A 22996-nucleotide genomic window follows, 5' to 3' on the forward strand; every position below is an offset into this window, starting at 1 on the left:
AAGAAAAAGAGAGAAGAGAGAGGGAGAGAAGAGGGGGAGAAAGAAGAAGCAGAGAGAGAGGGAGGGAGAGAACAATTCTGGTGAAGAGTCAAGAGTTGAAGTTTGCAAGGGGCTTTGTTTACAATTCTGTGGTGAAGCTGCTGACTCTCGGTTCTAGAGCACTAGCAGCCGTGGTCTCAATTGCAAGAGTTTTTAAAAATGCTCCAAAAATAGCCAGCGCCTTGTTGATTGTCCGAGCAGTAACTAAGGCAGAGGCTCAGATGGAAACTGTCAGCGACTTCCAATCCACCCGTCCGCACACTGTAACTGCCCCGAGACTCAAATCACCACATGGAAATCATACTCCAGTATCAGGCCCGGTGGTGACTGATTATAAAACCTGCTGGACAGCCCCAGTGTAGTGATCTTATCACCAAACATTCATTTTAGAAAGGGAAACACAAGAAAATAATGAATGAGCAATCAACATTTTCAGGAGGCTTTCAATTTATTCAGTTTCCAGCTGTCAGCATCAACTTGTGTTAATCTAGCACCTTTAACAGGGTCAAACTTCACAAGGGGCCTTCACAGGAGTGATTGCCAAACAAAACATTGACGGTAAAGCAGGAGATATTGGGACAGATACTTAGACATTTGCTCAGTGGGAGGTTTGAAGGAGAGCCTGAAAGGAGAATTGAGAGACAGAGTTTTAGGGAGGGAATTCTAGCCAGGTTTATTGTCCTGGTCAATTGAGGAGTTAAGTTTTACAAATGGAAAAATGATAGAAGGAGCAGAGTAAAATGATGTAATGAGGTGATTAAAAATCAGGAATGCTCAAGGTGAGAATTGGAGGAGTGCAGAGATGTCGGGGAGCTTGGAGCTGGAGGAGGTTATTCAGATAGGGAGCTGGTGGTGAAGAGAGACAATTTGAAAAAACTAATTGTGTTGCTGGAATGGGAGCCAGTGTAGGTCAGTGAGCACAGGAATGGGATGGGAGCCAGTGCAAGTCAGTGAGCACAGGAATGGGATGGGAGCCAGTGTAGGTCAGTGAGCACAGGAATGGGATGGGAGCCAGTGTAGGTCAGTGAGCACAGGAATGGGATGAGAGCCAGTGTAGGTCAGTGAGCACAGGAATGGGATGGGAGCCAGTGTAGGTCAGTGAGCACAGGAATGGGATGGGAGCCAGTGTAGGTCAGCGAGCACAGGAATGGGATGGGAGCCAGTGTAGGTCAGTGAGCACAGGAATGGGATGGGAGCCAGTGTAGGTCAGCGAGCACAGGAATGGGATGGGAGCCAATGTAATGTCAGTGAGCACAGGGTGATCAGGAGGCAAAGCAGCTTGCGATTTGAGGGGGTGTGAATAGGAAACAAACTTCCAGCCTTAAGGTCAGAGTTCCTGATCGTCCAGGGTTACCAACCCTCCAGGATTGTTCTGGTTTCTTCAGGAATTGGAAGGAATTCCAGATCAGAGCAACTCGCTGTGTCAATGTTTCTTTCCTCATCTCACCTCCGATTCTTTTGCCGCTTATCATAAATCCGTGTGCTCTCGTTACCGACCCTCCTGTCACTGTAACCAGTTTGTCCTTATTTATTCCATCGAAACCCATTCACGGTTGTGAATACCTCTTTGAGGATGTCCCTTAACCTTCTCTGCTCCAAGGAGAACAATCCCAGCTTCGCCACTGGCTCCACATAACTGAAGTCCCTCATCCCTGGGTCCTTTTCACTAAATCTCCGCAACCCCCTCCAAGGGCTTGACATACATCCCAAAGTGAACTGCCCCAGAATTGAACACAATATGTTAGCTGGCTCGCTACCAGAGTTAGCAGGTCACAGCCAGGCTGTGAAGACCCGTCTACAGTCAGTCACAGCACCCACTGCTGAGACAGGAGGTATACCGGCACGGGCTTCTGCTCCTGATCTCAATCCAGGGGATTCCTCCCGGGAAGATGCCTGGTGTGGCTGTCAGGGAAAGGAGATACAGGGGAGGAATAATCAAACTCAACTTTGACACCCACCTTGTCGGAGGGGCTGCTTCAATTTCTCCAGGGGGCAGACAAGCAGCCGGTGCTAAAGAACAGGATTCAGCAAATTATGTTGGGCGTGGGGGCAAGTCACAGTGAGGCAAGAGCAAAGTCATTCCCATTTTCAAATATCACCCTCCATAGCCTCTTCCCTCCTCATCTCTGTAACTTCCTCCAGCCTCCAAGATCTCTTGAGAATCCCAGTTTTAATTGCTCCACTATTAATGGCCACATCTCCGGCTTCTCAGGCCGTAGGGTCTGGAATTCTCTCCCTCTCTGCCTCTCTCTCTCTCTTCAAAGACGCTCCTTCAAACCTGCCTCTTTGACCAAGCTTTGGGTCACTTGACTCAATACCTCATTTGGGTTGGGTGGTGTCGAGCTGTGTTTGATGGTCACTTTGATGAAGTTGGGGTGTTTTGCGATGTTAAAGACATTACATAGAATACAACTTGTCAATGTTAGACTTGAGGGAAAAATGGAATGAAAATATCAGCTCTTTCTGCTCTGTGTCCATATTCTAGCCAGAGAACGGGAAGAAGGATTTCTCACTCACCACGTTAATAAGTCACTGTCTCCAATAGAAACCCTGATGGTCTGTGTAATTATAACTAACTGGTATCTAGCCCACCACTGTGATTCACAACGTCCCGCCTCTAAATGGCATTTTAATCTGCCAAGAGACTGCAGAGGACAAGAATTAAACATATAATTAAGCTTTCATTGTTTTCTTGTTCAGGTTTGAGAGATTTCTGAGCCAATTGCAATGTAAGCCAGCTACAATGGCTCCACTCCAACATACAAACAATAAAAGAACATTAAAGATTGTGGCTCTGGGATTGTACTCACTTTTCTCCAAGTTAGCACTGATCCTCTTGTCAGCCTGACTCTAATCTCGGAATGGAACGGAATGGGTTGGCTCAGGAGCCACCACACAAACGTGGGAGGTATCCACCTCTGGGAAGTCACGAGGATTATTTCTGGAACATTGAGACCAACACCGCTGGAGTGGCTCCCGGTGCCAGCACACGTGGAACATCCGGAGGGAATGCATCCTCCTCAAAGAACACCAGCGGCTGACAGCGAACAAAGCACTTCCATTGACACAAGGAGCTCAGGAAAAAACCCCAGACACTTGTCTGAAATCTCCCAAGCCTGAATTTCCCGCTTGGCCTGTGCGCCAAGCCGGCCGGCGCAGAAGCGGACACGATACGCGCTTCAGCCCGCGATCAGCCCCCCTCCGAACGCAATTTGACGCTGGTTGACCAATTAACGGCCAGCCAATGTGAAACGCGCCCTGAGACAGCCTCAGCGCTACAGAGGGTGGGCACCGACAAGAGTGTGGGTGCGGGCGGGTGCTCCGAGGGAGCTCCCCGGAGGGAGACAGCTGCTGCGGAGCTGTCTCAGGGAGATCTGTGGACCCGGACAGGTTAAATGGCGATGAAAGAACTCACCAAGCTGTGTCTATGCAGCACCTGACAGCAGAACTCAAAAAACATCAGCCCCCCCACTCCCCAGGAACCTGTCTTTATTACATTTCACCCCGGATATTTCCTCCCGCCCGTGGATGAGGTTTTGTTAAAAGTAGGCTGCCCACTGGTCTATTTCGCCCGTGCAACGAGGGTGAAATCGCACAGGCAATGTGAAATCATGGTTTACGGGTTTTTAATGGCCATAATTGGCCCTTTAGTTGTTGGCAGGCGGGGATCTGCCTCCCACATGCGCCCGCGGACCTTAATATTGCTCGTGTGCGCGATGACATCATGCCCGACATCATTTCGTATGCGATCGAGTCGGGCACGCGCCCGCCTGATCAACGTTAAGATTCTGGCCCTAGTCCCGACTGGGACACACTCCACGCCCGACAGACTGGCGACAGCCCCGCCTCTCGCTGGCGCACCTCCTGGCCGACTGCAAACATCGCCGACCACAACCCGGTAACTGACCCGGGTGGTGAAGTTCCAGGTTTCCACCGTCCACGGAAAACCCAGACAATCCTCAACGGCTTGAGGACGGCCCAGGGAAGATGTGGCCACTCGCTTCACGAGCGGAACAAGAACTCGAATTGTGACCGTCCCCATTTACATCAGACCATCACCCACAGGCTGACCTCCTGCCCTGAGACATCCATTCCTGGTGGCACCGCAACCATTCACACTGTGCCAGCTGAAGCGGCTGAATGGATTGTTAACCTCAGCATCAAAATAAACCTGCTTCCCCAGCCACACAAATAAAAAAAAATCCGGGACCCAAATTTACCATGGATTGGTGGGGTCATCGGACTGCCAAGCTCGGAGTCCTGGTTACTGCTGTGCATAATGTAAATGGGTAACCTGGCTTCTATGCCTCTTCCTTAACCTGGATCTCTCTTTCTATTTGGTTGCAATTCTTTGCCCCCCTTCTTATTTGATCAACACCCCATCCACCATCTTAAACATTCACTCCCTCCTTCACCGACGCACAATAGCAGCAGTGTGTGTACCATCTACAAGATGCACTGCAGCAACTCACCAAGGCTCCTTAGACAGCACCTTTCAAACCTGTGACCTCTGCCACGTAGAAGGACAAGGGCAGCAGGCACATGGGAACACCACCACCTACAACTTGCCTTCCAAGCCACTCGCCTTTTTATTCTTTCACAGGATATAAGTCGCTGGCTGGGCCAGCATTTATTATCCACCCCTAGTTGTCCCTTGAGAAGGTGATGGTGAGCTGCCTTCTTGAACCGCTGCAGTCCCTGGGGTGTAGGTACACCCACAGTGCTGTTAGGGGGAAAGTGCCAGGACTTTGACCTGGAGTTATGTTGCTGTTCCTTCACTGTCACTGGGTTAAAATCCTGGGGCTCCCTCCCTAACAGCACTGTGGGTGCACCTACAGCACATGGACTGCAGCGGTTCAAAGCGGCGGCTCACTAGCACCTCCTGAAGGGCAATTAGGGATGGGCAATAAATCCAGGCCTAGCTAACAATGTTCACACCCTAAGAATGAAATTTTAAAATCCCATAATTCTCCTTACTTCCCAAGTAAATTTTCATTTTCCACACTTTTCCTTGATTGTTTCTGTATCTATAATGACCTGGGATGGTGAATGCAGTATTCTCACAGTATCCATGATTCATGACAACCTGCCCATGATTCCCCCATTGAGAGAGAAGGCCCCACTCACAACCCACTCTCTACCTAATGTCAGCTCTGGTTCAGCAGATAGCACTCTCACCATAGGGAGTCAGAACTCTGTGGGTTCAAGATCCACTCCAGGGACGTAAGCAAATGGTTTGGAATGACATTTCTGTGCAGTACTGAGGGAGCGCTGCGCCACAGGTGGTGCCGTCTTTTGAATAAGCTGTTCGACCGAGGCCCCATCTGCTCTCTCAGCTCAGAGGCTGGGAATCCTGCAACGAGCAACTCGTCTCCTGACTCCCCAAAGCCTGCCCACCACCAACGAGTCAGGAGTGTGACGGAATACTCTCCACTTGCCTGGATGAGTGCAGCTCCAACAACACTCAAGAAGCTTGACACTGTCCAGGACAAAGCAACCCACTTAATTGGCACCACATCCACAAACATTCACTCTCTCCACCACCTACGCACAGTAGCAGCAGTGTGTACCATCTACAAGATGCACTGCAGGAATTCACCAAGGCTCCTTAGACAGCACCTTCCAAACCCAGGACCACTACCATCTAGAAGGACAAGGGCAGCAGACAGATGGGAACACCACCACCTGGAAGTTCCCCTCCAAGTCACACGGCATCTTGACTTGGAAATATATCGGCCGTTCCTTCACTGTCGCTGGGTCAAAATCCTGGAACTTCCTCCCTAACAGCACTGTGGGTGTACCTACACCACAGGGACTGCAGCGGTTCAAGGAGGCAGCTCACCACCACCTTCTCAAGGGCAACTAGGAATGGGCAATAAATGCTGGGCCTAACTATGGCCCATAATAAAAGAATTAAAAAAAAATGTATCAACACACAAGGCAGATTTCCGACGTGTCGGGCGGGCTCAGCAGGGATGGGCAGGGGAGGTCAGGAAGCCGGCCGCTGCCCACAATCGGGTGAGTTCACGCCTGCCCATGAAGGCCCACCCAGCAGGAAAGGTGTGCAGCAGCAGCGCTCAGCACGGCCTGTGCAGGTGGGCCCGAGCGCGCTGGTAAATCTCCCCCTGGAGGCAGCTCTGAGCAGGTTCCAAAAGAACACAGGTTTTATAAACCTAACGAAACGCGTCCCCCTGTGTGACTCAGACACATTAGCAGGGACGTGTTATTAATTCAGTTTTCAAATTTTTATTGGCTTTTGGAACCCTCAACCCGCCCGTGGGCGAGGGTTCCAAAAAAAGCGCGAAAGCCACTTGGCCTTCTGGCCTGCCCCTCCCACCAAACGGGACGCTGGACAAGCAGCGAAAAATTTCTTTTAAATAACTTTTTAATGGCTTTAATAGGACGCTCGCCCAAGGCCACATAACACTCGGTCAGATCGGGCCTGACAAGCTAAGATTTTTGCCCATATGACTGGTATTTCTATAGCACCTTTCACACTCTTAGGTTGTTCCAAAGTACTTGACAACAAACGGGAGTACTTTTTTGACCTGCAGTTGCTGTTGCAGTGTAGGAAACACGGCAGCCAATTTCACACAGCAAGATCCCACCAGCAGCAATGGGATAAATTGGCTAGGCAAGGCGTTTTGGTGATGTCGATTGAGGGATAAATATTAGCCCAGTGCGCTGGGGAGAACTTCCTGCTCTTCTTCAAAATAGTACCATGGGATCGTTTATCTGATCCATCCGATGGGGCAGATGGGGTCTTGGTTTAACAACAGCGCAGCTGTCCGTCAGTGCGACTGCACTCAGTACTGCATCCTGGCTACTGTCCGAGAACCACTCTGGCTATCAACACAGCCAAGCTGCAATACCACTCCATCAAGATAGGGGGAAACTGAAAGGAAAAAGCCCCAGCAGAGGGCAAAATGCAAAAAAATGGGCATAAAGAGAAAGAGAAGAGGCAGCATGGAGGGAAGGAAAGAGGGATGGAAGGTGAAGAGCAAAAAAGAAAAGGAAGGGAAAGGGGAGGGAAGAGAGGGAAATGACACAATAAAAATCAAACAAAAACAAAAATAGCTGGAAAAACTCAGCAGGTCCGGCAGCATCGGCGGAGAGGGACACAGTTAACGTTTCAAGTCCGAATGACCCTTCAACAGAGTCACGCGGACGCGAAACGTTAACTGTGCTCCACTCTGCAGATGCTGCCGGACCTGCTGAGTTTTTCCAGGTATTTTTTTTTTGTTTTGGATTTCCAGCATCCGCAGTTTTTTTTTGCTTTTATCTTCGAATAAAAAAACCCTGTATTACGTGCGACATGGTTGGATGGAGAAGGAAGATACTGATGCGTTCAGGTGCTGGTGTGTGTCCATGTGGCTCACACTCACCCTTTTCAAACATGACTCAATATTTACACTATAATTCCGAAAGAGCCAAACCACTTACGAAACATCCTTGCCCAGTTTTCAGAGAATTTTAACAAAGCGTTCATTAGATTCTTTGCATTGCTCGAAAACAACCAGATGAAGAATTTGGTCAGTGCCTCAAACCACAGCAAAGAAATTAACCTTTGTATTTGGCAAGTGACATCATGTTGTGAATCTGAACAGGTGTCACTCACCCTTCTCAGCTCTGCCCCTCGAAACGGAGTCCAGAGTTTGGAGCCCATAAGTGCAGCGCTGCACTGGTGGAGGAGCCACGTTTCGGGTGAGCTGTCAAATCCGCCTAACCTCTCTGGCACGCGTATGTGATTCTATGGCACTGTTTCGAAGAAGAGCAGGGGAGTTCTCCATGCGCCAAGGTTTATCTTCAACCAACATCGCTCACAGAGATTATCTGGTCATTAACACGTGCTGCTTTTGGGAGTTTGCTGCTATGTTTCCTACATTACAACAGTGACTAAAATAGTTCACTGGCTGTAAAAGTGCTTTGGGGCGTTCGAGTCATACAGCACAGAAACAGGCCCTTCGGCCCATCGTGTCCGTGCTGGCCATCGAGCCCCTATCTATTCTCATCCCATTTTTCAGCACTTGGCCTGTAGCCCTGTGTGCTGAGGTGTTTCAAGAGCTCACCTAAACACTTCTTAAACGTTGTGAGGGTTCCTGCCTCTACCACCCCCTCAGGCAGTGAGTTCCAGATTCCAAACACCCTCTGGGGTGAAAAAAAATTTCCTCAAATCCCCTCCAAATCTAAATTGCGTTCTGAGGACGGGAGCAAAAGTGCAAGTTCTTTCCTTGTAAGAGTGAAAGTCTTTTATTTCAAAGGGTTTGTTCACTTGCTGCTTTGGCATTATAGGGAATGTCGGAGGGTGTTTTAGAAATGCAGTCTTCCTTCCTGCCTGCAATCCAGGGTTTTGGAATTTCGATCTGGGATCTCTCACTGAAACCGTCATGACACAGGATAGGAACTCCAAAATGCTGCCTGGTCAGAAATAAAGCACGTTCTGATCTTTCGTTTCTCTGGATGCCTGCCACGGTTACAGCATGAGCCTCTGCTGCAGGGAATGGACAAGGATCGCTGGCAAACGCCAGGAACGTCTCGCAGAAAATTTTGCAACTGAAGCTCAGGACAGCCAACAAAAGCTTAACCAAACGGCACTTCCCGGATGTCCGGATATGGCAAAGTGCCGTGGGGACAGGGATTCCCCTTTGGTGGGGCACGGGTGTCGCTGGCAAGACCAGCGTTTATTGCCCGTTCCTTAAACCCTGAACTGAAAAGTCAGTCACTTTGCCACGGATCCAGATTCACAGGCGGGTCAGATGAGGGAAGGTTACACAGACACATAGAAACGAGGAGCAGGAGTAGGCCATTCGGCCCATCCATTCAATATGATCATGGCTGATCCTCTATCGCGACACCATATTCCCGCTTTCTCCCCGTACCCCTTGTTGTCCCTAATATCCAAAAATTTATCAATTTCTTTCTTGAATGTAGCAGATTTCCTCCCCTAAAGAGGATATTATATAGGATCAGGCCATTCAGCCCATCAAGCCTGTCCTGCCATTCAATATGGTAATTGCTGACCATCTGCCTCAATGCCACATCTCGAGGTGGCAATAGTGAAACTGATGGGTTTTTACGACAATCAATGATAGTTTCATAATCACCATTACTGAGACAAGCTTTATATTCCAGATTTACTAATTAATTGGATTTAAACTCCACCAGCTGCCATGGTGGGATTTGAACCTGTGTCCCTAGACCTTAACCTGGGCCTCTGGATTACTAATCCAATGACATCACCACTACACCAGCATCTCCCTCTGTAGGATAAGCTTTACTCTATATTTAATCCATGCTGTACCTGGTTTTCTGAGGCAGTGTAGAAGGAGCTTTACTCGGTATCTAACCCCGTGCTGTACCTGTCCTGGGAGTGTTTGATGGGGACAGTGTAGAGGGAGCTTTACTCGGTATCTAACCCCGTGCTGTACCTGCCCTGGGAGTGTTTGATGGGGACAGTGTAGAAGGAGCTTTACTCGGTATCTAACCCCGTGCTGTACCTGTCCTGGGAGTGTTTGATGGGGACAGTGTAGAGGGAGCTTTACTCTGTATCTAACCCCGTGCTGTACCTGTCCTGGGAGTGTTTGATGTGGACAGTGTAGAGGGAGCTTTACTCTGTATCTAACCCCGTGCTGTACCTGTCCTGGGAGTGTTTGATGGGGACAGCTTAGAGGGAGCTTTACTCTGTATCTAACCCTGTGCTGTACCTGTCCTGGGAGTGTTTGATGGGTCAGTGTAGAGGGAGTTTTACTCTGTATCTAACCCCGTGCTGTACCTGCCCTGGGAGTGTTTGATGGGGACAGTGTAGAGGGAGCTTTACTCTGTATCTAACCCCGTGCTGTACCTGTCCTGGGAGTGTTTGATGGGGACGGTGTAGAGGGAGCTTTACTCTGTATCTAACCCCGTGCTGTACCTGTCCTGGGAGTGTTTGATGGGGACAGTGTAGAGGGAGCTTTACTCTGTATCTAACCCCGTGCTGTACCTGTCCTGGGAGTGTTTGATGGGGACAGTGTAGAGGGAGCTTTACTCTGTATCTAACCCTGTGCTGTACCTGTCCTGGGAGTGTTTGATGGGGACAGTGTAGAGGGAGCTTTTCTCTGTATCTAACCCCGTGCTGTACCTGTCCTGGGAGTGTTTGATGGGGACAGTGTAGAGGGAATTTTACTCTGTATCTAACCCTGTGCTGTACCTGTCCTGGGAGTGTTTGATGGGGACAGTGTAGAGGGAGCTTTACTCTGTATCTAACCCCGTGCTGTACCTGTCCTGGGAGTGTTTGATGGGGACAGTGTAGAAGGAATTTTACTCTGTATTTAACCCCATGCTGTACCTGTCCTGGGAGTGTTTAATGGAGACAGTGTAGAGGGAGCTTTACTCTGTATCTAACCCCGTGCTGTACCTGTCCTGGGAGTGTTTGATGGAGACAGTGTAGAGGGAGCTTTACTCTGTATCTAACCCCGTGCTGTACCTGTCCTGGGAGTGTTTGATGGGGACAGTGTAAAGAGGTACAATTAAATACTGTTTGAAATGTAGTCACTTTTCTAATCTAGGTAACGGGGCTGCCAATTTGCACATATCAAACTCTCACAGAGTATGATAATCTGCTTTGTTCAGGTCATGTTGGTTGAGAGATGAATGTTGACAAGAACTGAATTCTTATTAACGCTACAATTGATGGATTTGCAAATTAATCCACCAACAGAGCCCTCATGTAACCTTTAAAAAAACAAGGGATGGTCTTGTATCTAAACTGCCAGTGACTCGACCCAGTGTATCCAAACGTTAGCACTGCTAACGAAATCCCAGTAACTAAAGACCTCAAACTTCTATGTCTGGCTGTCTGAACCCAAGTTTATATTTTTTAAAATAACACATCAAATCCTCTTGTGGATATTCTAGATGAATAATGGTATAACAAGAGCACAGGGAGGGGCCATTTGGCCTATCACAGCAGTGCTGGCTCTCTGAAAGAGCCATTTAATGGTCCCACTCTCCCTGTTCTATCCCCATAACCTTAAAACTTTTGCTTCAAGTATTTATCGAATTCCATTTTGACAAGTATTATTGAACCTGCTTCCAACACCTTTTTAGGCAGCGTATTCCAAACCACAACCATTCTCTGTGCAAAAAGATATTTCCTCATTACCCCTCGGGTCTTTTTTTGACAATTATCTTAAATCTCTAGCTTATGTTACCAATTCTCTTGCTACTGGAAACAGTTTCTCCTCATTTACTCTATCAAACTCCTTACTGCTCAATTAAATCGCCTCTTAACATTATGATAAAGGCAAAATACTGCGGATGCTGGAAATCTGAAACAAAAACAGAAAGTACTGGAAAGACTCCAGCAGGTCTGTCTGCGTCTGTGGAGAGAGAAACAGAGTTAACGTTTTGAATCTGTATGACTTCTTCAGAGTGCTGCAGAGAAAGGTAGAAAAAGGGATAAAAAGGGGATAAAACAATGAATAAATGAATAAAAATAAAAAGGAAAATAAGTGGATAAAAAATAAAAATATCTTTTTTTTTAAAAAGGGGGGAGATAGAGGAGAGAGTTCATGATCTGAAGTTATTGAACTCAATATTCAGTCCGGAAGGCTGTAAAGTGCCTCGTCGGAAGATGAGGTGCTGTTCCTCCAGTTTGCTTTGAGCTTCACTGGAACAATGCAGCAAGCCAAGGACAGACATGTGGGCATGAGAGCAGGGTGGAGTGTTGAAATGGCTCGAAACATTAACTCTGTTTCTCTCTCCACAGATGCTGTCAGACTTGCTGAGTTTTTCCAGCATTTTGTTTTTACTTTTTTTTACTTTAAATTGCTGTAAATTTTCACTCCTTCCTGTTTGGAGGATGTTGGTTGCTTGTTGGAGATACTTTGACACAAGAGCACCTATGCTCTGCCACCTCACCCAAGCAGAGGTGGTGGGCTTCAACATCAGTAATGCCCCCCACTCCACCCACCCCTCAGCACTTCACAGGCTTAGGAGGTTAACCACTGAGTCATTGGATAACCACCAAGCTGCACACAAACACACACACAGACAGACACACAGACAGACAAACACAGACAGGCACACAGACACACAGACATGGAGACACACACAGACATGGAGACACACACAGACATGGAGACACACACAGACATGGAGACACACAGACAGACACGGAGACACACAGACAGACACGGAGACACGGAAACACACAGAGACACGGAGACACACAGACACGGAGACACACAGACACGGAGACACACAGACACGGAGACACACAGACACGGAGACACACAGACACGGAGACACACAGACACGGAGACACACAGACACGGAGACACACAGACACGGAGACACACACACAGACACGGAGACACACACACAGACACGGAGACACACACACAGACACGGAGACACACAAACAGACACGGAGACACACAAACAGACACGGAGACACACAAACAGACACGGAGACACACAAACAGACACGGAGACACACAAACAGACACGGAGACACACAAACAGACATGGAGACACACAAACAGACATGGAGACACACAGATACAGACACAGACACAGACACACACACACATACAGACACACACACACAGACACGGAGACACACAGACACGCGAGAAGTGCGTGAGGCTACCAGTGTCTTCTATTTAAATGTATAATTCATCAGAAGAACAGAGACTGATTTATAGTCAGCCCATCATTCTGGTGCAGAATGAAAGCAGGAAAACAAAGTGAAGTATGTGTCTCCCCATCAGGATTTACTGAATTCCAGTGAGCATGTTCTATATTTAGTGCTCAAGTAATGGATGAACTATGCTGAGGTTATATGGAGTGTAATGAACCCTTTTTGAAAGGCAAACAGCGCATAGGCCTGTTCAGTTTTCTCTTTAAAAATAGACATATTTCATTTTCCCTTCTTAATGATCCAACCATTGTGTGGCTTTTAGGTTAAGGATTTATGAACTGCAACATCAATAGACTTGCAAAAGAAAGCAAAGGCATTTAATCTGAAATCGAGCCTTAGGGCTACACTGGACTCAAAACCCGGTCTTCAGTTGATTAGCACAATGAAACTTCAATGAAAAGGTTTATTGACCACATCGCTCTGTTCCCCATCCCCAGGAATAGATCAGGGTGTGAACACGTGACCTGGTTCCACACTGAACCACCAAGACCAGTGAATGAATGTCTGTTTCACTGCAGAGGTCACAGAATTGAGAAAATTAGGGATGATCTAATTGAGCTGTTCCATTTGAGTAAAGAAATGGATAGGGTAGATAGAGACACTATTTCCTCTGGTGGGGAATCCAATTATTTATTTTCTCTATCAGGGTTGTGCGTTTGCCAGACCAAATCCAAAAACCTATTTCTCTCTCAAATGGAATTCTACAATAAGATTCAGATAAAAACAATACAGCAAAAGGTCACTTGTAAGGTCCCTCAGTTTCTCTTCCCACAGATGCTGTCTGACCTACTGAGTATTTCCAGCATTTTCAGCTTTGAAGCAACAATCACTTGCATTTTTTAAAATTTATCCATGGGGTGTGGGTATCACTGGCTGGGCCAGCATTTATTGCCCATCCCCAGTTGCCCTTGAGCAGGTGGTGGTGAGCTGCCTTCTTGAACCGCTGCAGTCCATGTGGTGTAGGGAGTGCTGTTAAGGAGGGAGTTCCAGGATTTTGACCCAGTGACAGTGAAGGAACGGCGATATATTTCCAAGTCAGGGTGGTGAGTGGGTTGGAGGGGAACTTCCAGGTGGTGGTGTTCCCATCTATCTGCTGCCCTTGTCCTTCTAGATGGTAGAGGTTGTGGGTTTGGAAGGTGCTGTTGAAAAAAGCTTTTGTGAATTCCTGCATCTCGTAGATGGTACACACTGCTGCCACTGTGTATCGGTGGTGGAGAGAGTGAATGTTTGTGGATGGGGTGCCAATCAAGCAGGCTGCTTTGTCCTGGATGGTGTCAAGCTTCTTGAGTGTTGTGAGAGCTGCACTCATCCAGGCAAGTGGGGAGTATTCCATCACACTCCTGACTTGAGCCTTGCAGATGGTGGACAGGCTTTGGGGAGTCAGGAAGTGAGTTACTCGTCACATGATTCCTTGTCTCTGACTGTTGTAGCCACATTATTTATATGGCTAGTCCAGTTCAGTTTCTGGTCAATGGTAATCCCCAAGATATCAATAGTGGGGGATTCAGTGATGGTAATGCCATTGAACATCAAGGGGCAATAGTTGGATTCTCTCTTGTTGGGGATGGTCATTGCCTGACACTTGCATGGCATGAATGTTAATTGCCACTTGTTAGCCCAAGCCTGGATATTGTCCAGGTCTTGCTGCATTTGGACATGGACTGCTTCAGTATCTGAGGAGTCGCAAATGGTGCTGAACATTGTGCAATCATCAGCGAACATCCCTACTTCTGACCTTATGAAGGAAGGAAAGTCATTGATGAAGCAGCTGAAGATGGTTGGGCTGAGGACACTACCCTGAGGAACTCCTGCAGTGATGTCCTGAAGCTGAGATGACTGACCTCCAACAACCACAACCATCTTCCTTTGTGTTAGGTTTGACTCCAGCCAGTGGAGAGTTTTCTCCGAATCCCATTGACTCCAGTTTTGCTAGGGCTCCTTGATGCCACACACGGTCAAATATTACCTTGACATCAAGGACAGTCACTCTCACCTCACCTCGGGAGTTCAGCTCTTTTGTCCATGTTTGACCCAAGGCTGTAATGAGGTCAGGAGCTGAGTGACCCTGGTGGAACCTAAACTGGGCATCAGTGAGCAAGTTATTGCTAAGCAAGTGCTGCTTGATAGCGCTGTTGATGACCCCTTCCATTACTTTACTGATGATCGAGAGTAGGCTGATGGGGCATTAATTGGCTGGGTTGGATTTGTCCTGCTTTTATGTACATAACACACCTGGACAATTTTCCATATAGCTGGATAGATGCTACTGTTGTAGCTGTACTGGAACAATTTGGGTAGGGGAGCGGCAAGTTCTGGAGCACAAGTCTTCAGTACTATTGCTGGAATGTTGTCAGGGCCCATAGCCTTTGTAGTATCCAATTGAATCGAATTGGCTGAAGACTGGCATCTGTGATGCTGGGGACCTGGGGCTCTTGCGCTGAGACGACTTTCAGAGGCAGTCCCCCAACCCACCCAAACCCCCACCTCCAACTTCATTGGGGCACTTTTCCCGACATTGGGAATTTGATGCGGATGTTCCTGCCCAATTCTCCTGGACACCCCCACAATCACTCCTGCTCTGGCTGGCTCAGTTAAACTCTGCCCCCGCTTGCTGATGAATCAACATTTTGAAGAACAAAAAGATTATTTGTTTTCTTTGCTCAAAATGAATGTATATTTTCTCCTAGGCCTCTGATTTCATATTTCATTCACCCGGTTGGTTTAAAATAAAACACAAAAGATCTTCCTATGATTGTTTTCTAAAACTTTATCTCAATCACCCTTCCTCTGATCACTGACCTATAGTGACTTACGGTTCAGCAATACCTCGATTTTAAAATTCTCCTCCTTGTTTCCGAATCCCTGCATGGCCTCAACCCTCCCTATCTCTAGTCTCCTCCAGTCCTACAACCCTCTGAGATCTTTGCACTCCTCCAATTCTGGCCTCTTGCAGATCTCCAATTTTAATCGGCTCCACCACAGCTTCGAGTGCAGAGATCCCCATTCCGGAGCCTCTCTGCCTCTCCCTCCACTCTTAATGCGCTCATCAAAACCTGCCTCTTTGACCAAGCTTTTGGTCATCTGACCTCAGGTTGCCTGATGTGACTCCGTGTCATAGTTTGCTATATCATGTCTTGTTGGGGTGTTTTGTTACATTAAAGGCGCTACATAAATGTAAGTTGTTGTTGGGAATGTGAAAGTAGTTTTAAGCAAAATTAATAATTAGTTTAAGGAGTCATGGCAAAGGTAGGTCCTATCTTTCAAGTTGGAAGCAACAGAGATTTGTTTCCAGAATGCATTCAGTGTTGCTGGCAAGGCCAACGTTTAATGCACAGCCCTAGTTTCTCTGAGAAGATGGTGGCAGTGGGCTGCCTACTTGAACCACAGGTAGGAGGTTTGATAAGTGCCAACCTTGGTAGGCCACTTCAGAACCATAGAAAAGATACAGCACAGAAGGAAGCCCATCTTGTCCATGCCAGCCCGAAGACACCCAGGTGTCCTTTCTAATGCCACCTTCCTGCACCCGGCCCATAGCCCTGCAGCTTACAGCACTTAAGGTGCAGATCCAGGTACTTTTTAAAAGAGTTTAAAGTTTCTGCCTCTACCACCAACTTGGGCAGGAGGCAGTTAAGAGTCAACCAAGTTGTTGTGGGACTGGAGTCCCATTTGGGCCCCGGCCAGGTAAGGGTGGCAAGTTTCCTTACCTAAACAAAAACATGAATGAACCTGTTGGGTTTTCCTAACATTCCGACAGCTTCATGGTCACTTTTACCAATTTTACACATTTCTTTTTTCCCCAGGTTTTTAAAAACAATTCAAATTTTCAAACTGCTAGAGTGGATTGGAACACTCGGGCTGAATAAAATAATCACTACCTCTGGTTACACGTCACCATAGTGACCATCCCAAAGTATAGGTGTCAGAAAACTGCAGTTAACTGCTGGTGTTGATGGTAATTGGTTATTAACTGTGTTTAATTTGTGTGGGTGATGAGCATTAACTGGGGAGTCACTTGTGGCCCTAGGAGCAGACTGAAACTGTAGTTGTTGAGCGAGGAGGTGCAAGTTTGCAATGTGTATCTCTGTAAATAGATGCTTAGAAAAGTGTGTGAAGATTGGATCCAGTTCTATCCTTCACAACCTAGCTTCCTGGAATTATAACACTGGGATTCAGAAATTGGGGTAAAAACGGAATCCAACTCATCCAATGTCATCTCAGTTTGTTCTCACTCTCTTACTCCGCTTCCCCACCAAAGGCTCTGGTTCACGTTTGGGTTCTTGGTGATTTGAACCCAAGCGGCCATCCTTGATGTACAAGTCTCGACAGGAGGTTTTGACAAGTCCAATCGGCTGCAGTAGGCTTCGCACGACCCTTTCCTTCAGCCAATGTCCCAAACCTGTTCATCTCAAATTTGGGTTTCCAGATAGTGAACAGAGGCAGGAACACTGGAAAACAATTCCCCACTGCTAGCACTTTCCCAGCTCAGTGGGGGAGAGGGGGGGGTGGGGGGAGGAAGGGGGAAGAGGCTCTCGAGCACTGATCTGTCAGAAATTAATTAGCGGTGCAGAGAAGCAAGGATTCCACACCCCCCCCCCCAACCCCTGGGCTCCCCAGGCCATACCCTACAGGATTACCCAGAAAGTCTCCCAAAATTCAAAAACTAATATCCTGGGACGCTGTTCCAAGCAAAGACCAGGGAGAAAATTCAGAGGGACTTTCAGTGGGGGGAGTGGGGGGGGGGAAGAGAACTTTCTCTTTCATTATTTGTTATAAAAATAGCAGATTTTGCGGGGGGGGGGTGGGGGGAACCTGTTTGATCGTTTGGATGGTTATTGCTTGTCCATTGGCGAATGGAAGAGTCTATTCACTTTCCCATCAGCTGTGGGACAGGTGAGAAAACATGGCGGCCGAGTTTGTGTGTGGGGGGGGGTGGGGGTGTGTGTGTGTGTGTGTGTGTGTGTGTGTGTGTGTGTGTGTGTGTGTGTGTGTGGGGGGGTGGGGAGACAGTTAGAGGCTGGAAGGCGCGCGCTGGGCAAAGCCCAGCAGCCTGCCTCTGACTGGCCGGCAGCTCCCAGTGGGCGGGGCTTCCGCCTTCAGAGAGAGAGAGAGGGAGGGGGAGAGAGGAAGGGAGAGAAAGAGGGGGGGAGAGGGAGGGAGAGGGAGAGGAGGGGAGAGGGAGAGGAGGGGAGAGGGAGAGGAGGGGAGAGGGAGAGGAGGGGAGAGGGAGAGGAGGGGAGAGGGAGAGGAGGGGAGAGGGAGAGGAGGGGAGAGGGAGAGGAGGGGAGAGGGAGAGGAGGGGAGAGGGAGAGGAGGGGAGAGGGAGAGGGAGAGGAGGGGAGAGGGAGAGGGAGAGGAGGGGAGAGGGAGAGGGAGAGGGAGAGGGAGAGGGAGAGGAGGGGAGAGGGAGAGGGAGAGGGAGAGGAGGGGAGAGGGAGAGGAGGGGAGAGGGAGAGGGAGAGGAGGGGAGAGGGAGAGGAGGGGAGAGGGAGAGGGAGAGGAGGGGAGAGGGAGAGGGAGAGGAGGGGAGAGGGAGAGGAGGGGAGAGGGAGAGGAGGGGAGAGGGAGAGGAGGGGAGAGGGAGAGGAGGGGAGAGGGAGAGGGAGAGGAGGGGAGAGGGAGAGGAGGGGAGAGGGAGAGGAGGGGAGAGGGAGAGGAGGGGAGAGGGAGAGGAGGGGAGAGGAGGGGAGAGGGAGAGGGAGAGGGAGAGGGAGAGGGAGAGGGAGAGGGAGAGGAGGGGAGAGGGAGAGGGAGAGGGAGAGGAGGGGAGAGGGAGAGGGAGAGGGAGAGGGAGAGGAGGGGAGAGGGAGAGGGAGAGGAGGGGAGAGGGAGAGGAGGGGAGAGGGAGAGAGAGAGGGAGAGGGTGAGCGAGAGGTAGAGGGAGAGGAGGGAGAGGGAGAGGGAGAGGAGGGGAGAGGGAGAGGGAGAGGGAGAGGGAGAGGAGGGGAGAGGGAGAGGAGGGGAGAGGGAGAGGAGGGGAGAGGGAGAGGGAGAGGAGGGGAGAGGGAGAGGAGGGGAGAGGGAGAGGGAGAGGAGGGGAGAGGGAGAGGGAGAGGAGGGGAGAGGGAGAGGGAGAGGAGGGGAGAGGGAGAGGGAGAGGAGGGGAGAGGGAGAGGGAGAGGAGGGGAGAGGGAGAGGGAGAGGAGGGGAGAGGGAGAGGAGGGGAGAGGGAGAGGAGGGGAGAGGGAGAGGGAGAGGGAGAGGGAGAGGAGGGGAGAGGGAGAGGAGGGGAGAGGGAGAGGAGGGGAGAGGGAGAGGAGGGGAGAGGGAGAGGAGGGGAGAGGGAGAGGAGGGGAGAGGGAGAGGGAGAGGGAGAGGAGGGGAGAGGGAGAGGAGGGGAGAGGGAGGGGGGAGGGAGAGGAGGGGAGAGGGAGGGGGGAGGGAGAGGAGGGGAGAGGGAGAGGAGGGGAGAGGGAGAGGGAGAGGAGGGGAGAGGGAGAGGAGGGGAGAGGGAGAGGAGGGGAGAGGGAGAGGGAGAGGGAGAGGAGGGGAGAGGGAGAGGAGGGGAGAGGGAGAGGGAGAGGAGGGGAGAGGGAGGGGGGGAGGGGGGGGAGGGGGGGAGGGGGGGGAGGGAGGAGGAGGGGAGGGGGAGGGAGGGAGGGAGAGGGAGAGGGGGGGAGGGAGAGGAGGGGGGGGAGGGGGGGGAGGGGAAGGGGAAGGGGGGGAGGGGGGGAGGGGAAGGGGGGGAGGGGAGAGGGGGGAGGGGGGGAGGGGAGGGGGAGGGGAGGGGGGGGGAGGAGGGGGAGGGGGGGTCCTTGCAGGCACAGAAGACATGCCGCTGCCCAGGTGGGTTGCCTGATGCAAGGGGCCTTGCCTAACGGAGCCGGAGTGATGGCTTTTGCCTGATCCCCACCCCCCCGGACCCCGGACCCCCCACCCCCCCGGACCCCGGACCCCGGACCCCCCCACCCCCCCCGGACCCCCGGACCCCCCACCCCCCCGGACCCCGGACCCCCCCCGGACCCCCCACCCCCCCCGGACCCCGGACCCCGGGACCCCCCACCCCCCCGGACCCCGGGACCCCCACCTCCCCCGGACCCCGGGACCCCGGAGCCCTGCCGGAGGGAGAGACACCCACCGCCTCCCCACTAAAGACCCACCCGAGCTGCTTGCGAGCAAAGCTGTCAGACACCGACCTGGTGGCGAATTCGCCGCGTGTTTCTCTCTTCGTCCCGTCAGCCCCCTCAGAGTCCGGCTTCTCTGCGGGCGGTTCAGGTTTCATTTAAACATACTGATGGATGCTGAGAGATAAAAAGCCGGGCGCTGTTCCGGACTTGTACTTCTGTCGCACCTCTTACCCTGTCAGCAAGTCCCAAAGTACCTCACAGCCGCTGGAGGAGCTTTCCTGGTGCCTGGCCACTGTCGTAAAGTCGGAAACGCAGCCGCCAAATTGCGCACGGCAAGATCCCACAAACTGGCAGGTGATGAGGGTGACCGGATCATCCGCTTTTGTTTTCAAGGCAGCGATGTTGGTCGAAGGGGTGAGTATCGGAAGCTCATCTCGGGGGTGGGGGTGGGGTGGGGGTGGGGTGAGGGGCGGGGGGGTGGGGGTGGGGTGGGGTGGGGTGAGGGGCGGGGGGGTCAATGTCCGTAAAGCAGCGCCTGGTTCCAAGATGGCTGCCAGGGAGCAGGTGGGGGTGGGGGTGGGGTGGGGTGGGGGTGGGTGGGGGTGGGGGTTGAGGGGCGGGGGGGGGTTGAGGGGCGGGGGGGGGTCAAGGTCCGTAAAGCAGCGCCTGGTTCCAAGATGGCTGCCAGGGAGAAGGTGGGGGTGGGGTGGGGGTGGGGTGGGGTGGGTGGGGGGGCAGGGGGATGAGGGGCGGGGGGGGTCAAGGTCCATAAAGCAGCGCCTGGTTCCAAGATGGCTGCCAGGGAGCAGGTGGGGGTGGGGTGGGTGGGGGGATGAAGGGCGGGGGGGGGTCAAGGTCCGTAAAGCAGCGCCTGGTTCCAAGATGGCTGCCAGGGAGCAGGTGGGGGTGGGGTGGGGTGTGGGTGGGGGGGTGGGGTGGGGTGGGGTGGGGTGGGGTGGGGTGGGGGCGGGGTGGGGTGGGGGCGGGGTGGGGTGGTGGGGGCGGGGTGGGTGGGGGGCGAAGGTTAGATCCTTGGGAGACACGAGGGGTAACATTGCAGGGGCCAGGAAGACAAACCAGGCCAAGTCTTCTCATCCAGGTGTCTACCAAACGGTAAGTAAGCCCCCGAACACAAGACGTGCACATAAACACCTCAATGGCAGGAAATTATTTATGAACGTGCAGGTTTAACAGGTTTTGGTAAAGTACCAGCACCTCAATAAAATCAGGAGAACGACTGTTTCTTTGACAACACAACACAAAAACAGAATTACCTGGAAAAACTCAGCAGGTCTGGCAGCATCGGCGGAGAAGAAAAGAGTTGACGTTTCGGTTCCTCATGTCCCTTCGACAGAACTTGAGTTCAAGTCCAAGAAAGAGTTGAAATATAAGCTGGTTTAAGGTGTGTGTGTGGGGGTGCGGAGAGAGAGAGAGAGAGAGAGGTGGAGGTGGGGGGGGGGGGGTGTGGTTGTAGGGACAAACAAGCAGTGATAGAAGCAGATCATCAAAAGATGTCAACGACATCACGTGCAGGTTTAAGAGGTTTTGGTAAAGTACCAGCACCTCAATAAAATCAGGAGAACAACTGTTTCTTTGACACTGTCCAACCCGGGGGTGGGAATGAGTTAAATTCTGCTCAAACTGATGGGAATAAACCATGCTGGAGGCATAGAATCAGACAGAAGGAAGCCAATCAACCCATTCTGCCAGTGCTGCCTCTTTGAAAAGTTATCCAGTTATTCCCATACCCTTCAGACCTGCAAACTTCTCCTTTCCGATATACATCCAAGTCCCTTTTGAAAGTTACTATTGAATCTGATTCCACCGCCCTATCAGGCAGTCCATCAATATCCTGGGGGTTACCATTCACCAGAAACTGAACTGCAGCAGCCATATAAATACTGTGTCTGTAAGAGTAGATCAGCACTAGGAACTCTGTGGCAAATAATTCACCTCCTGACTCCCCAAAACCTATTGACAAGACACAAGTCAGGAGTGTGATGGAATACTCTTCACTTGCTTGGATGAGTGCAGCTCCCACAACACTCAAGAAGCTCAACACCGTCCAGGACAAAGCAGCTCGCTTGATTGGCACCCCATCCACCATCTTCAACGTCTACTCCCTCTACCACCGATGCACAGTAGCAGCAGTGTGTACCATCTAGAAGATGCACTGCAGGGATTCACCAAGGCTCTTTCAACAGCACCTTCCAAACCAAAACCACTACCATCTAGAAGGACAAGGGCAACAGATACATGGGAACACCACCACCTGGAAGTTCCCCTCCAAGTCACTCACCATCCTGACTTGGAAATATATCACTGTTCTTTCACTGTGGCTGGGTCAATATCTTGGAACTCCCTCCCTAACAGCACTGTGGGTGTACCTACACCACTTGGATTGCAGCGGTTCGAGAAGGCAGCTCACCAGCACCTCCTCAAGGGCAACTAGAGATGTTGGCCTAGATAGCGACACCTACTGCCCAAAAACAAATTCTTAAAAATCCAGATCATAACAGCTCACTGCTTTATTTCTTCCCCTCAGATATCAAAGAATGGAACGCTTTGAAGAGGGTTTAGGGCAGTAGGGGGCGGTGATAGAGATCAGGAAGGGTGAGGCCACAAAGGATTAAAACACAAAGATGAGAACTTTCAATCTCAAGGCCCCTCGAGTGATGCTAAGGATCCGTGAGCCAATATTCAAGCCCTGCCCTTGGGGGATCTTGTTTTGTGCAAACTTACTCCCATTTCTGCCTAGACTTGACTGTAACCAATGAGTGCAAAGTGGTGCGAATGTGAAGTGGTTTGAGAATTTGCTGAGAAGGGATTATAGTGCCACCTAAATCTAACTTCTTTCCCTTATTTTCCTACATTTAGCCCTTTTCCAAGCTCCCTGCAGTTGTGGGTTAAACTCTGTGCACACTGCCCTCAAGAGTGATACGTGTCCATTCCCTCTATTCTGCCCAACAGTAGAACTGAAACCAGTGTCATGCTCCAATCCTCATGAAACCTTTTGAATATGTTTTGCCACTTTTACATTTGCAGGTGTCATGGGGGTGCAGGAACAGAGAAAGCTGTTAAAAGGCAGTAGGTTCCCGTTAGAAATAGAGACATTGATTACAATGTAAGGATCTTATGGTTAAAGGGTTAAATGTTTTTAGAAGTCACTGGCCTCAGCTGGAGTATTCTGTTCTGTTCTAGGCACCATAGT

General features: G+C 50.5%; 1 protein-coding gene across 6 annotated transcripts in view; it reads right to left on the minus strand.

Moving 5' to 3' along the window:
- Nucleotides 1-22996, minus strand: part of LOC121289917 (TRAF2 and NCK-interacting protein kinase-like) — a 348329-nt gene that overhangs the window by 171366 nt on the left and 153967 nt on the right. The window contains exon 1 of one of the 6 annotated variants that reach the window (XM_041209925.1): nucleotides 19855-20056. The exons of the other annotated variants lie outside the window; for them this stretch is intronic. The gene's annotated coding sequence lies outside the window, so the exon portion shown is untranslated. Of the gene's footprint in view, nucleotides 1-19854; nucleotides 20057-22996 lie in introns of those variants that run through there. 6 annotated transcript variants of the gene reach the window in all.

This window comes from Carcharodon carcharias, chromosome 2 (genome assembly GCF_017639515.1).
Source record: "Carcharodon carcharias isolate sCarCar2 chromosome 2, sCarCar2.pri, whole genome shotgun sequence".
NCBI classification, from domain to species: Eukaryota; Metazoa; Chordata; class Chondrichthyes; order Lamniformes; family Lamnidae; genus Carcharodon; species Carcharodon carcharias.